Source organism: Lepisma saccharinum, chromosome 24 (assembly GCF_977018435.1).
Source record: "Lepisma saccharinum chromosome 24, izLepSacc3.1, whole genome shotgun sequence".
Taxonomy (NCBI): domain Eukaryota; kingdom Metazoa; phylum Arthropoda; class Insecta; order Zygentoma; family Lepismatidae; genus Lepisma; species Lepisma saccharinum.
In genome coordinates this window covers 53,325,123-53,341,499 of record NC_139252.1, presented here as the reverse complement: position 1 = coordinate 53,341,499, position 16,377 = coordinate 53,325,123, and the positions used below count along the sequence as shown (strand labels likewise).

The window sequence follows — 16,377 nt, the reverse complement described above, 5'->3', positions numbered from 1 at the left end:
AAAATATATCAACGGAAAAAGACTGAAGTAGTAATTAACAGACGGAAATGTCGAAACTTCCATTTGATTAACCGTAACTTTAAGTTGAAGTTGATTCCCCATAAGGAATACATGGGTTTCTGAAAATTCTTATTCATCATATTTTTCAAACATCGTATCTAGCTTAATAATCAACTTTAAAAAAAAACACTTTCACTTGAAAGATGTGGAGAAATTCATACTTTATTGAACGCCAGCTTTTTTCCTCAGTAGCATTGCCCATTCGAACGATATTGAAATAAATGCACAACTCTGGTGCGAAATTGTCCCTCATCCCCTTAAAGAGGTATAAAGAATCACCATGGACGTCCGGAATGGGGCTGGGCGAGGCCCCCTAGAAAATGAATGTCCACTTAAAAAGTATATATTTCACACATGATTTCATTTGTCACATTAATTTATGTTAATTATTATAATGATGTTCAAGAAACATGATAATTTCAGACTGAATCAGTGGGTTTTTTTAGGGGGCATCACTATTATGGGGGGAAATATGCCGCCTTCGCTCCCGCCTGGAGAAAAAATACCTTCCTTGCCTTCTATGGAAAAATTCTGCGGACGTCCATGGGGATGATCCTTGCTCAAAACACCCAATTGTCAATCTCATTACCACGTTGTACAGTGGGATCCACGAGTATTATCGTGCAAATTGTCCATCACCATGTTCGTGCACTTTATTTGACCCAATAAGAGCTTCAAGAATTAAAAGAAAACTTAAAACAAGCTGTTAACAACTTCTGCACCAGCATACATAAAAGTCCATCGTTTAAAAACGCATAGGATGTAAGAGAAAAATTAATGAAAATAGTCATGTTCAATTTGCACGGTAATACTCATGGATCCCACTGTACACCCTGGACTGCATTTTGCAGACTAGCGAGGCTATGGCGTCTCAACACATGAGCTCTATGGGACTTATGTGTTGTGCTGTCTGTATGTGTTTTTGATTGTCCCTTCCTACATTTCATGTTATCATGATTCATCCTCATCTTCGCGATTAGCCAATTCTCGCAGAAAAGTGAAGAGAAAGAAATCAAATCAATCAATCAATCGAAATATTAAAAAAAATAGTGTGGAGCTTGATGCTCTCATTGCGTGAAATAAAGAGTGATCTTTGTGGTGGACAATTTGCTCGGTAATACTTATGCATCCCACTCGATAAGATTAACCAACTCTGTAAGTTATTACAACAAATCAATGAAGCATTACTGTAAAAATATTTATGTACTCACAGTTTAAACAGAAGGCGCAACAAACAAAACTATTGTAAAAATAAATTTTTTGATAGAATCAATCATTTTTATGAGTGACCTCCCCTTTTCATTTTTATACTGTATCTCTCTGTGCATTTGAAATAAATATTCTTAATTAAAAGTGTATATTATAGGCAAGAAGGTCCTCTGGCCTCCCTTGAGATACTTTCGGGGGAGGGAAGAAAGTTACTTACCTTACCCCAAACCTAATTTTTCGCCAATGGTTGACGTGCATGATTTTGAAATAAAAACAGATCGGGAAATATAGCCGTAGGTCAAAACTTAACCTTGCCAGAAAGCAAATTAGTAAAATTTGAAAATGATAGAATGCTTATTACGCGGCGTAAAGTAGGTCTAATATATGTTTCAATAAAAATTATACTTGTGCATTGTAATATAAGAGATGTAATATTTTAAATCTAGTTTGATTTAGTTTCATACAACTTCTTTAAGCTTGAGACAGTTAAATGCACGCAGCTGTTCATTGTCAGTATGGAAGAAGAATCACGTCTTACTGTGTATCAGGATTTTAAAAAAGCCAAAGAAATGTTTATTTTGGAGGTTAATAAACTAACCTAACCCAACACTAAAACGGGACAAAAAAGTTGAGCAAATGTTTTTGTTTACAACTGTACTCTTTTATACATGAGAGGAAACATAGAATGTACAGTCTTAATTGTGTTCAGTGAAGAACTCTGAGCAATTAATGGGGCTTTGTACACTGCAGTTTATTTTGTTACGTACATATTATTATTTCATTATAAATGTGACTATTATTTATTTTCATATTTGATTATTTCAAAATTTAGTCTGTTACTCTTTAGTTTCCTTGAACATATTGAAATATTTGTGCATTTCCCTTGTGTGCCTGTAACTATGTATGCTTTTACAACTTCAACCAGCTTCTTGTGACATTCACTTTGAAACTAAGAATTATAGGCAAATATTATTTAGCCATGTTATTTCTAAATAAATAATAACGATGATACTATTGGTAACAAATTAATATCAAAAGTCTCAATTTAACACTATAGAATCTCAATATTTTGAAATTTATATTACAGCAAAAATATGTTAATCCCTGAAACGTGAGACATTTGAACAGATAGATTAGAATGTTATGGAGGTTCATAAAAGTTATTGAATAATAGGAATTTCATTGTGATTACCTTTACCTGAGATGTTCATAATGAATGGTGGGAGAATAAAGAATATAGGTCAGTTTCTTCTACTCATATGAGAGTATAACGTAACCAGGTCGGAAGAACCGACATTCCTTCCTGAGGAAATTATAAGGCGCCATATTTCACCCATTACAAATCGGATCCTTCCCCAAGCCAATTACGGATGAGAAAATCTTCTTTTTTTATTGACAAAAGAAAGGTCTGATATTATCTCCGAAAAAAAACGTCTTCAAGAAGTAAATTACGAAGCAATTTTCTCTCCCACGGTAAACCCACGTGGTCAGAGATCATTATCCAAGCACCTGGTTAAGCTGTAAAGAGTTTCATAACGGTACAAGAGTCGCACTGTGTTCCCGGGATAAAACACGCAAGTCACAGCGCGTTGAGAGCCATCTTACGGGAGTTCTTGCACTGACATACAGTCCACGGCTTTCTTCAGCGCATAAGCAGTGTTGCTAGCCTCACGAAAGTTTCCTCGCTCATGGGGATATCAGACCAAATTTCATTTTAAAGCAGTTGAATGAAAGAAGAGGCGAGATGGGTTTCATTAGAAAAGTATTTCCCTTGGGATTTTCGGACATTTCTGCTATAATAAAATTATACGTGTAAATTGAAGAAATTTTATATAATTTTAATGCTATAACATATGCAATGGCATATTTCACAGATAGGATCGTCTTAGCATCTCGCGTAGCGCAACCAATCAGAAGTGAGCTCTACGTCACAAGTGCAGTAGTAATGGCGGCCGAGTGCAATGTAAACAACCACTTCACATGTTTGAAAGTCTATAACTATTTAACCGAGAGGAGAAAACGTTTCCAACGAAACTTTTTTAGGTACAAATCAATGGCACTGCTTAAATACATACTTTATAATGCATACAGTACACGCATGGAAGACTAAATTAGTTGTTTCAAATGTAAACAGCGGAGACTGGCTCATGGACAGAAATATTTCAGTATGTAGGTGGGGTTATAGTTACATAGTGTTTCAGTTGTTTGACACGATATGTCATAAATTAACTAACTGTTTCCTCTTTTAAATCACATCTCTTCCACCGCGTATCTCGGTATGCCTTACGTGCTGTATATATTATCTAACGTTCTCGCAATCGCTAACCAGAATGCTACGTGAAATGCTTCCGTGTAAAGTATTGTCTGCTAAAAGATTTCTGGAAGCATTTACGTAGCGTTTATGGTAGCCAAGATGTTAAAGGAACTGCTTTACCTTGTAAAGCGTGGTATGTTCTTTTTCAAATGTGTGAATGTAAATTTTGTGACGGAATAACCATAAAAGTTTTGGGGGCTCATCAGCAGCCGCCATCTAAAGCCGAAAAATTGGTTGTAGAAACCCTGAAGATGAATTTCTCAGTATATTACAACATTTATACAAGATGTCTAATCCTGCTAATAAAGTTAAATCCATTATCACTATACACTATGCAACTTATATATTTGTAGGATTTCGGGAAGGGAACATGGGCGGAGTTTGAGCTTTTGCTTTGGAGGGGCCAGACTCTGGGAGAAGCATATCATGTACCTGAGTATTATTGAATATCCCCTAGTCCGGAGGCCTTCCCCTGGAAATTTAAAAAAAAAACAACTTAAAAACACTGAGTTCTAGGCCTTTTAGATTTGAAAATGTCAAATTTCCTCGCTTAAGTAAACAAATATTAATTAGTATATTGGTTGTCAGTTTTAAAAGAAGCAAAACAGTACCATTATTGCATTTTACATTTCATTAAATGTTTATTGATACAATACTCGTACTACTTTAAAAAGTTACGGTACAATAGTAAGCTTCAGAAATTTTAGAAAAATAAATTGAAAAGTTATTTTGATGCCTCAGCAGTAACTGTTGACTCAACACAAAGTCATTTTACGTTTTTCTTTCTTCATACTGTACACATCAATCAAATCGTCTAAGGCTCGCTATTGCGGCGCAATTACCGCACATGCCATCATGCCAAACGTCAAGATGTGCGGTATGGCTTCATAACAAAAATGTAGTAACTGAACTTAATCATGTGTTATTTTTTTAAGTCTGGCCTGGCCCCTCCAGAACTCCGCCTATGGAAGGGAGGGGGGCTTGAGTCCCCCGAGCCTTCCCCCCTGGCTACGTGTATGGCTTGTGTTGAGGTGGTCGCCAGATAGTATCATTATTAGTCAAGAGTAGTAGAAAGTTGACGCTAAATATCAAATCAAAATCTAGTAGACGTCAACAATAGGGCAATCACCATTCTTCTGTTTGTTAATTGAATTTCTGTTACCTTTGGCCGTCTCTAATAGGCCACCCCACCCTTTCATAAAGGTCAGTTCATATAAAGAGCTGTTTACTATGTCTTGCACAATCCATCAATTTTGGGAATTTTTACATGGTTCATGGCTGGCAACACTGGAACTGAGAACTTGTTACGTATTCCCAGTGCTCCAGATCCAGAGGGCGCTGGCTGTACGGCAGGTCGGGGGACGACGAGTGTTTTCTCTTTTTTATTTTGCCATAGAAAGTCGGCCAACGGAAGTTCGATTCGGTTTGGTAGGTGAAAAGGCGATGGAAAAGCTTCTGGTTCGTGCAAGAGCGTCGAAACAACCATCGGTAAATGGTTTATTTAGAGAAATGCACCGTATTGCTCTCGAACTCAATCCATTACTCTCGGTGGCGTGGTTGGAGGATGGACAATTGCCCGTTTCACACCATCATAATTTCATTCCTTAAAACAACACAGCATGTAGAATAGAAAGTATTGAAAATAACGATGGACAATTTGACTACCATTATCTTTGCCATTGACTGTACAACTCGCAGACTATTGAAAACAAGCGAATCTCGCCTTTTAACAATCATATCTCACTCACCGCAGGGTATGTGCCTGTTGTAACATTCCACTGAACAAGAATTCAACTCAGTGTTGCCAGCCGTTTTGTCCTGACCGTACACGTACACTCACCGGCAATAAAAGTACATGCTTCCATGTAGGCGTTATGTTCCACTCTACGGCGGTGGAAGAAGTTGCCATTGAAATTTCCTATTAAAATCCACGAGTTAGGCACACAAAAACCTTGCAGGAAAGCTAGTATTTCAGGATCTAGGCGTCCCATTTTTATTGCCGGTGAGTGTACATACTGCAAATTTGAAACATATACTAGAATGAATCCAACAACTTTACAAGAGCACATATACGAGGGTCGTTTCAAAAGTTTTGACCCGAAAGTTTTGTTCTGCCTAATCTACTCACCAGTAGCGTTTATTCCAGGCTAGCTAGGCTATCTGCGAAGCCTGAAGACTACAAAGAAAAATACTGAAGAAAAAATCGATTACGAACTGTGAATTGACCTCATTTCAAAAAGAAGATAATGGCGATTCTGAAGTTGGCAACCTGAATTCTTAGGAGTTGGCAACCTGAATTCTTAGGAGTTGGTAACCTGAATTCTTAGAAGTTGGCAACCTGAATTCTTAGGAGTTGGCAACCTGAATTCTTAGGAGTTGGCAACCTGAATTCTTAGGAGTTGGCAACCTGAATTCTTAGGAGTTGGAAACGTGAATTCTTAGGAGTTGGAAACGTGAATTCTTAGGAGTTGGCAACGTGAATTCTTAGGAGATGGAAACGTGAATTTTTAGGAGTTGGAAACGTGAATTCTTAGGAGTTGGAAACGTGAATTCTTAGGAGTTGGAAACGTGAATTCTTAGGAGTTGGAAACGTGAATTCTTAGGAGTTGGAAAACTGAATTTTTAGGAGTTGGAAAACTGAATTCTTAGGAGTTGGAAAACTGAATTCTTAGGAGTTGGAAAACTGAATTCTTAGGAGTTGGAAACGTGAATTCTTAGGAGTTGGCAACCTGAATTATTAGGAGTTGGCAACCTGAATTCTTAGGAGTTGGCAACCTGAATTCTTAGGAGTTGGCAACCTGAATTCTTAGGAGTTGGCAACCTGAATTCTTAGAAGTTGGCAACCTGAATTCTTAGAAGTTGGCAACCTGAATTCTTAGGAGTTGGAAACGTGAATTCTTAGGAGTTGGCAACCTGAATTCTTAGAAGTTGGCAACCTGAATTCTTAGAAGTTGGCAACCTGAATTCTTAGGAGTTGGAAACGTGAATTCTTAGGAGTTGGCAACCTGAATTCTTAGAAGTTGGCAACCTGAATTCTTAGGAGTTGGCAACCTGAATTCTTAGGAGTTGGCAACCTGAATTCTTAGGAGTTGGCAACCTGAATTCTTAGGAGTTGGCAACCTGAATTCTTAGGAGTTGGAAACGTGAATTTTTAGGAGATGGAAACGTGAATTTTTAGGAGTTGGAAACGTGAATTCTTAGGAGTTGGAAAACTGAATTTTTAGGAGTTGGAAAACTGAATTCTTAGGAGTTGGAAAACTGAATTCTTAGGAGTTGGAAACGTGAATTCTTAGGAGTTGGCAACCTGAATTATTAGGAGTTGGCAACCTGACTAGTATTACCTGAAATGGAGAGAGAAAGAAAGGATAAGATAAGCGGGAGAGATAGAACGGGAAATATAGAAGATAGACGGGCAGAAAGAGAGAGGAATAGCAGCAAATCGACAGAGGGAAAGACTAAAGAAGAAACACAGAAAAAAATGATTTAGAAGAGAGGACGTAGACACGAAAGAAATACTAAAAGAAGACGTGAAACTAGAAAAAGAAAGAAAGAAATAGCCAAAAGATTACAAATAAAAAAGGAGGATGGAGAAGTAAGTTATTTGTACTTGTCCCAAGCGGAAGGTGGTTACTGCACTCCGTGACAAAGTGGTTAGCACCAGGGTTGTTAAAGGTCTAGGAATTTTAAATAATTCAATTCCGGTCCAGGAGAGAAAATCAGCAAGTGTAAATGGGTTCTGGACCGTAAAGAACCTTTTTATCTGTAAAGTATTTCAATTCGGTCCAGGAACCTTTTCACCAGATCAATTTTAATTCGGTCCAGGAACCTTTTTTCAATGAAACAATACGCAACTTTTGGACCGAATTTAAATTGTGCAAGAAAAATGGTTCCGGTCCTACAGCGGTCTCCAGCTATACGCAAAAGGTTCAGGGTTCGAATCCCATCTTGGGCGTGAGCGTTGCTTGTGAGTCTCCCTTCACCTTCAATCATATCAGCTCACATCGTCCTTCGCGATTAGCCAAAATTATCAGAAAAGAGAAGTAAACCAAATCAATTAATCAACACATGCATTCGCCCATGTCGTATCTGCATTTCCACATAGATACGTAAGAATGATGATGATGATGATGAATTAAAACTTTTGGTTGTGTCGGCCATTTTGCATTATTCAAAGTGCAAGAGGAAAAATGTGAAAAAAGATTTCCACAGATCTGATCGTTGATGTGTAGAAATTGCGTAATGCGTGTTCCCGGTAGCTTTCTACGCACTGCAAAGGCCACTGCTGGGTACACACTTTCCCTCATTATTCATGGATTCCGCGAGAAAATTCCGTTAATATTTTCCCAACAATGATGCATTATTCACGGCAAATTCTTGTGGCGTTTGTCTGTAACAATGCCGAGTAATTACAACATTATAATGTACATGTACTTGCATCAAGATTCCTAACCAAGGACAAATTGTTGGACATTCTACTCCTTTAAAGTAATACAGGAACTGTACAATACATTGTCTCACTCTTCTTAATTATTTAATTTGCTATTTCTTCCATCCGCACTAACTAGCTTCAACTTTAGGAATATATGAAAACGTAGTCACTGAATTTTTATTTGGTATCAGTCAAATGCACTCCCGTACGCAGGATTTTCTTTCGGGAGGGGCTGGAATTGTAACGGTGGGGGTTTTCCCCAGAGTTCTTCATTGATTTTATTTGAAAATGTTGATTTTTTTCAAAATTTCGGAAGGGGCTGTAGCCCCTTCAGCCCTCCTCTGCGTACGCCAGTAGTCAAATGTGAATACTAATGCTAATACTAAAACAGAAATCCCAGCTCTTTGGAAGACTGCAGAGAAAATGGGAATATAATGAAGGAAATCTGAATTCATTGTAAACATTCCTTCGCTTTCGTGTTCGATGTACAGTGGGATCCATGAGTATTACCGTGCAAATTGTCCATGACTATTTTCAATAATTTTTCTCTCACGTCCTATGTTTTTAAGCGATGGATTTTTATGTATGCTTGTGCAGAAGTTGTCAGCAGCTTTGAGTTTTCTTTTAATTCTTGAAGCTCTTATTGGATCAAATAAAGTGCACGAACACGGTGATGGACAATTTGCACGGTAATACCACAGATAAGCAGATCTTCATCGATGGCAGGAAACCCGCTGCACGGATCTCCCACTGAGAAATGGCTCCTCGCAAGAAGTTGGGAAATAATACGCTAGGAGGCGCTGAGAGCACCACTCGCACTTTTTGCTTCCACTTGATCTGCCTAGCAGAACATGAGATGGATCCCACTGTACAAGGGGAGAGGGGAGCAGAGCGAAAAGAAAGACAGAATGGAGGAAGGTAGATAGGACATAAAACGTGAGGGAAAGAGGAATATGGCAGAGAGAAAAGACAGAAGTGGAGGGAGTATGAAAGATTAAGAGAGTGAGTGAGCTAAGGCAGATAGTGAGAAGGAGAGAGAGAGAGATAAGGATAGAAGAAAGTTAACAAAAAGACAGAAATAGAGGGAAAGGGAAAGCTAGATAGAAGCAGGCCCGTAGCTATAAGGGGGTGGGCTTTGTAAACAAAGTCCATTTTTCAACAGTGTAAAATTAAGTTAAATTTTGTGCGTGTGTGTGGGAGGGGGGTCAATAAGTTACATAAAATTTAGAAATATACAAAAACATCGCTTGAAGTGTTAATTGACTGCTATTGAAATCATCCCTTACTACACAATCCATACTACTTTTGACGATACAGATATTTATAATCACACACAAAAAAAATGTACAATATTCAATCATAGTGCTACTGTACATTCCACCCCTACTGTACATTCCACCCCTACTGTACATTCCACCCCTGGCCGAAGCAATGAAACACTCCTTCGTTCCCAAAATCTGTTGACCTTTGACGCAGATGCCATCAAAGTCACAGATTTTTGTCTAAAAGGAAGGTCACAACAGGGGTAACGAAGGAACACTGTAATAGCTGCTGTTCATGTTTTGTGAATTTATACTTCACGAAAGTTGTGAGCAAAATAATATCGGCTGTCTACATTTTCACTCGTCACTGCAAACTAATTACACAAAATAGTTTTACCTAATGTCAAGGAGGTTGACGGCAGTTCCGGGGGGGCGAGCCCCCCTGGCCCCTGTCTGGCTACGGGCATGGATAGAAGAGGAGATAGAAAAGGCAGAAAGAGTGAATGGGGAGAAATACCGAGTGTCCCTGAAATCTTTCCCTGATTACAAACTTTATTCATATCCGCTATATGCCAGGTAGAGATGTGAAAGTGGTGCCAAAATGTTGGAAAACTCACCAAGTTTTTTTGTTGCAGGTTTCAGTAACGTGGCTGTAGTGTAGCAGTGTCAGTGCCCAGAAAACTGGAAATGTTCACAAATCAGGAAAAAGCTCAGCATGTCCTCTGGTATCACGAGACCCGGTCACCAGTAACAGTGCAGAGGAACTTTCAAATGTACAGAATTCTTTCGTCTAGAATATCGGCCATCAATAAATTGGCATTTAAAAAACGGAATTAATCTTCATTCCCAAATCCTGTCAAGTCCAAGAAACATTGTATGGAAAGATGCCACCCGATGTCAAGAGCATTAATTCCGGATTCCTTGGCACTGACACTGCTACACTGCAGCCACATTACTGAAACCTGCAACAAATAAACTTGGTTAGTTTTCCAACATTTTGGCACCACTTTCACATCGCTACATTGCATATAGCGGATATGAATAAAGTTTGTATTCAGGGAAAGACTTCTGGGACACCCGGTATTAATAGTGAAACTACGTTAAGGTTGACAGAGCATGATGGAAAGAGAGAAAAACTAAACAGAAGGAAGAAAAGGAGAGAAGATGCATACAGAGAGAGATAGAAGAGGAAGAAGAAAACACAGAGAAACAGAGAAGGAAAGAAAAGAAGCAGAGAGAGAATGAAGAAAGGAAAGACAAAATGAAAAGAAACAGAAAAGGTAGGGAGAGACGACAGGGCGGACAGGAAAGATAGAAGAGAGATAGAAGACGGACAGAGAAAAAGGGAAAGTGAAAAAGGGAGAAGTACAGACAAAGTAGGGAAAATACACACAGTAAGAAGCAGAGAGAGGGAAGTAAGTAGTCAGATTATTTTCATAACTCCAGCTGACCGCGCGAGTCCAGTTAGTGAGCCTACCAAAAGTCCAGAGCGCGAGTAACAGGGATAGCGATAGGTGCTGGGTAGAGATGACGCCAGCGGCTCGTTTGTTGATTGGTTACTCCGGGACTTATGACTCGCTCCAAAGCTGCCAATGCAAAACAGCCAGAGATGTTACGAAAGTAATCTCACTTCTAGACTGAAGGAGATTGAGACAGCGAAAATGCCAAGAGTAAGAAAGCCAGAGAGGGAGTAGCTAATATCACATGTCGTTTGCTTCACAGAGCTCCACCAATCACGAGGCGATAATTGGATCGTTTGTGCAACGACCCCTGGGAAGCATAACAGCGGGTGAAGCAATTAAACTTATTACGTTCGTTATAAAACTCGTTATTGGTAAATTACACATTTGCCAGTGTCACTTTCACACGAAATTTTCCATTCATTTGTTATTGCATTTGCAGCGTGGTTGAAGCGTGATATTTCTCGTAATTTTTCATCAAAAGTGGCGATTTTGCTCTTTTCGTTTCTATTACCAGTTTTACCTTGGTAGTATGGGCGTCGCCAGAAATTTTTGGAAGGGGGTGGGGGCAAGCCACTGATAAAACTTGATTAGTAGAAGTAATAACAAATAATTATTATCTTGGTTATGATTATATTATTATTATTATACTGTAATAACTATTATAAACTAATAAAAATTAACCAATTTTATTGAAATTATTACTATTATTAATAGAAAGAAGATAAGTGATTTGCTAGTCAGGACAGTTGCTTTCATGCAAAATTGTATCGATCTTAACTGTAGGTACGTTAGATAATGAATACATGCTTCTGTATCTCTATTCTGACACCGTCTTTTTACCTATTCATATAATAATAGCAATACAATATTACTTTGTATAGTATTTTAATTAATAGTATTTTAATTGAATATAATTATAACAATTATTATAATTTAAACATTATTATTATTATAATTTCTGAGACACTTGGTTCGGAACTCCCCCCCCCGAAATAAATTTCTAAATACGTTGCTGATGTCAATGGTTCAAGGTCAAACCGTTCCTCAAGATAACGGAAGGAACGAAGAAACAAAGAAAGAGATTCGTTTTCACCGCGTACCAGCTCATACACCAATTTCCGGGACGTGCAGGGAATAACAAGCGATCAGGAGAAAATTGGCAGCCAGCGAAACTTCCATCTCAAGAGGCCTACATCGAACATCAGTGTTTCCAACCTTCCAGCAACAAAATGTACTATTTGCGATGCAAATTTTAGAAAGTAATATGGGAGTTTATCATCTAATTAATTGATATTATTATTTCATTTAATTGATAAATTTACTCATTTATAAACGTTAGTGATATACAACGTGTCCACAAAGTCCTGCTACCATTACAATGAAACATAGCTCATAAACTATATGAGATAAAGACATGCGGTTTTTTGCAACGTGTTCTACAGCTCTCAAAGTTTTAATAAGTAGTGGTATTTTATTATTATTATTTTAATTTTTTGTTTTTTTGCAGATTATGTTGTGAGCGACAATGACGACAACACAGGAGAAGGCACAATGTGTGTGGTGGTATACTAACGGGGCGTATGTGGAAGTGTTGTAATTGTAATTAAAACTTTGAGAGCTTTAGAACACGTTGCAAAAAACCGCATGTCTTTATCTCATATAGTTTAGGAGTTAAGTTTCATTGTAACGGTAGCAGGACTTTGTGGACACGCTGTATTTTATTTGCGTACGTGCATGCTGAACCTTTGGCCGCCGCCAGGACAGATTTTTTTTAGAATTTTTGACTCTCCTTTCGAGAAACTGCTATGATATTCCAGAATCTGAAAAATTACATCAGCTCAGAATTCCTTCTAGAGCAGTGGTTCCCAAAGTGTGGCCCTCGCTGACACACAGGGGCGCCGCGAAAGGTTCCAATATTTTCACTGAAACGACACTTACTTGTTAATCTACACATGGTTTTAGAATCGATCCAAATATGTGCTTATTTAGTACCTTTTATACATAAAAAATGTTTCTGAATTTAAAATATGTGTTTATTTTTTTTTAACTTAAGACAAGCAACCCAAACACACCAACTGAGCGCTGCAAGTGTTAGATAGGCCTACATACCGACTTCAGCGCCGCGGGAACGCTGCGGGCGATGCGAAACTAAAAGGTTTGGGAACATCTGTTCTAGATCTAGAGCATTCGTGTGAATCTTCTTTGGATTTGATTTCGTCCAAGGTATTGGGTACAAGTGACAAGTCTTATGTCATTCTTAGCATAGCAGGAAACAGAGAAAGGAATGCGGAATAAGCAATTAGGCAAACGTTAGGTTATTGACTTGAGAGACGGCTAGGGAATGAGCGTTGGAATCGTGAGGGAGCGAGACAGTTGGCGAGTATACGAAACAGAGTAAGGATCGCGAATTGAGACAGAAAGGAAGTGGGAGACGATTGTTGAAAAGTGGGGCATAAGCAGAGTGAATTCTGACAGGAACGTCAGACATGTGACAATTCAGAGGACAAAAAATGGAAATAACTTTCATCTAATTGTGAGGTAAGAAGTAATATCCTCTTCTTAACATATCCATATCGGTTCAGTCATGGAACGTACAGAAATCCATTTATTGTACATGTAAATTCTTTTGCCATAACTTTGAAAGTAACTTCTCGCACATCATATTTTAGGCTAAGCGAGTGATAACCATCTGAAAGATGAATGATGAATAACTACATCACCCAATACAATCTAATGGTCTCAAGTTCGATCGCAACGCAATTAATATTGCGTTACGAAAGCGCAATTTATGGTCATTTTGGCACTAAATTCACCCCTTTACAACCCATTCCGGATACGCCCTGTTCGATGTCGTCATCAAGGGAAGCGATTGGTCAATTTTGGACGTCACGCTTCTTTCTTTGTCAATTAAAAATTTCTTAGGTGTTTTCTTACCCCAACGTGTGGGACCATTGCCCACTTACCTCTTCGTTAATCCGCCCTTGACCCAACGGACTGATTATACACTGTACCGGCTATCTCTGGAACAAGGCCGCGCATAGTGGAAGAGAAGAGGGGAAATCGAGTGGGCAGAGCGAAGCAGTACACGCTGCTGGTAACTGCAGTCTCTTCCCCCTCAACGCAATCCCATTCCCTCTCACGCGCTCATTGTGTAAAGGACTTGTTTTCCTTCCTTCTCTCCAGAGATATCGGGACAGAGTATATCCACTGAAACGATAGAAATTTCAGTCTAGTAAATTGTGCTAGAGCTGGCAACACTCACTGACAGTTAGATGCATCCCTGATGGCTGCAGAAGCGACAGCCCTGCCACCTGGTGACATCACCGACCCTATTCAGCCTTGCAACGGGGTCACCAAGTTTTTTTCTTTGGTTAATTCGGCATCTGCTTTCCCTCCAGTGATAAGATACTCTCTTCGAATCGTTCGGACGACGCGAGAACTGGCCATCGAGGGAAATTGCAGACAAGCTATTGGCTGGAATTGCCCTGTTACTTGCAGCAAGCGAGACGACAAAACGAATCGCGGACATCTTGCTGGAGACTGTAATCATTCAATCCAGTAGCTGGTTTCTCTCCAGGGAAACAGCGGGTTTCGCTAATGGAATGGACGTTCTGGTATGCTCCATTTTTCCTTCGCTGCCACGTTTTCTTCTTCCACTGCATCGGCTTTTACTAATCTCGGCTGTCACTTTAATTTATTCCGCTATTCTTGCCCCTCCTCTTTGTAACGTTGCGCGCTTTCCCCCCACGTTGCTAGCTCACGACTTCGTTCATCTTGTACTTATTTTCAATCCTACAGAGTTCGAAACAGGCTTGTTAAAGTTCAGGAACCTATAAATTCTAATGGATTCTATTGGGTTTCGCAACAGCAGAACCGGAACTTTCTTTCTCGCACAATTTTCATTCGGTCCAAGTTGCGAACTGTTTCATGTCAATACGGAAATTAGACCCTATTTAAACTGATACGTAAAAAACAAGGTTCCTCCACCATATTTCAATTCATCCATAAGGAAAGGTTCCTGGACCGAATTGGAATACTTTACAGATAAAAAGTTTTTTTTTAGGGTCCAGAGCCCATTTACGCTTGCTGATTTTCTCGGGTGTCGTGTCGTTTGCGCCGAGTCATTTGCACCGAGGCTTCTTATCGATTCATTTCCGCCGTGACATATATCAAGACCATCCTTGGCTGGTTTTCCCACAATCCAGAGTGTCATCACCGCCGCGCGCACATGTGTTTATGAGCACATGGTGCATAGTGCATAAAGTGGACTTAAAACATAAAATCAAACGTATGTTTATGACGTTGCACAGCTGTGTTTACACCAGTGATGTGCCGTAGACTATAAGTTTACGTCTACATGCGTTGTCTACACGTAATCTACGTGTAGATTACATTGGGTTGTAGTTTACATAGACTACGTTGACAATCTAAAGTGCATTAAAATTAATTTACAAGGGTTTCATGAAAGGAAAGTGACATTTTCAACTATATTGGTTCCTAACGAAATAAAAAGAGTCCTATTTACAACAAATTTCTCTTCTCTTCTATTATCAACTATGGAAGAAGATAAATAGTATGCAAAAAACAACAACAGATGGCAGACGTGAGGAAAAATGATCTTTTCCCCATAAAGCACTAGAATATTTTCTATATTAGGTTTCTTCCTAGGTGAGAAATTGTTCGAATTTGGAAGAAAGAGTATGAAAAGTTCTCTTCACACATCAGCAACTGATACGTAGTATAATTTTATTGTAATTCCACGGTGCCCTTTGCTAAGTTATCACCTTTCGCCATGTTGTTTACATAGATTACGTAATCTACGTGTATAAAATAGTCTACATGTAGAATGTAGACTATCGTTGTTTACGCGTAGACGCACATCACTGGTTTACACTGAAATGTTAAACCTATCCCCAGAATCAAATATGACTTTTATTTGCTTATTTCAAAACACGTTACACAGGATTACTTGTATCAATTTTATTCCACAACACAAAATACATAAATCAGCATCAGCCTATTAAGTATTGTTAAAATATTGCAAGCATTCTACAAGTACTACGTAAATGTACACTTGTTATGTTATTTTTGGCAAACATTATATAAGTAATAGCTACGTATATATAAACACAATATTTCGATACAATTGCACAAGAACAATACAAACGTTATTTCAATTCTTGTAGGTATGCAAATGCTCGAAAGCATCCTCGAAGATCGCCTGAGCTTCTGTACCTCGAAAGAACACACTCAACACATTTGTCCATTTCGATGTATCGATATTTTCATATTCTCAGCCATTTTGTCGTCTCTTACAAGTCTCAGTTTTACATAAATACTAATTTCCCAATGTAGATCCCTCATATATACTTTCATCTTACATTCATTTATCAATCATCTTCCTTTTCAATCGAAGATAAACACAACTACAGCTGGGCAACCTCATAGACACACGTGCGCGCGGCGATAATGACACTCTGGATTGTGGGAAAACCCACCAAGGAAGGTCTTGACATATGTCGCGGCGGAAATGAACCGATAAGAAGCCTCGGCGCAAGCGGGACGGACTTTTTCTCGGACCGGAATTGATTGATTGATTTGCTTTATTTCACTTCGATTTTTTGTGCCACTTTTGGCTAA

At 38.8% G+C, this 16,377-nt stretch overlaps 1 protein-coding gene across 1 annotated transcript in view; it reads left to right on the top strand.

The window, feature by feature from the left end:
• The window catches only part of Cht7 (chitinase 7), a 179,155-nt gene that overhangs the window by 46,377 nt on the left and 116,401 nt on the right, over positions 1 to 16,377 (top strand). The window lies entirely within an intron of this gene.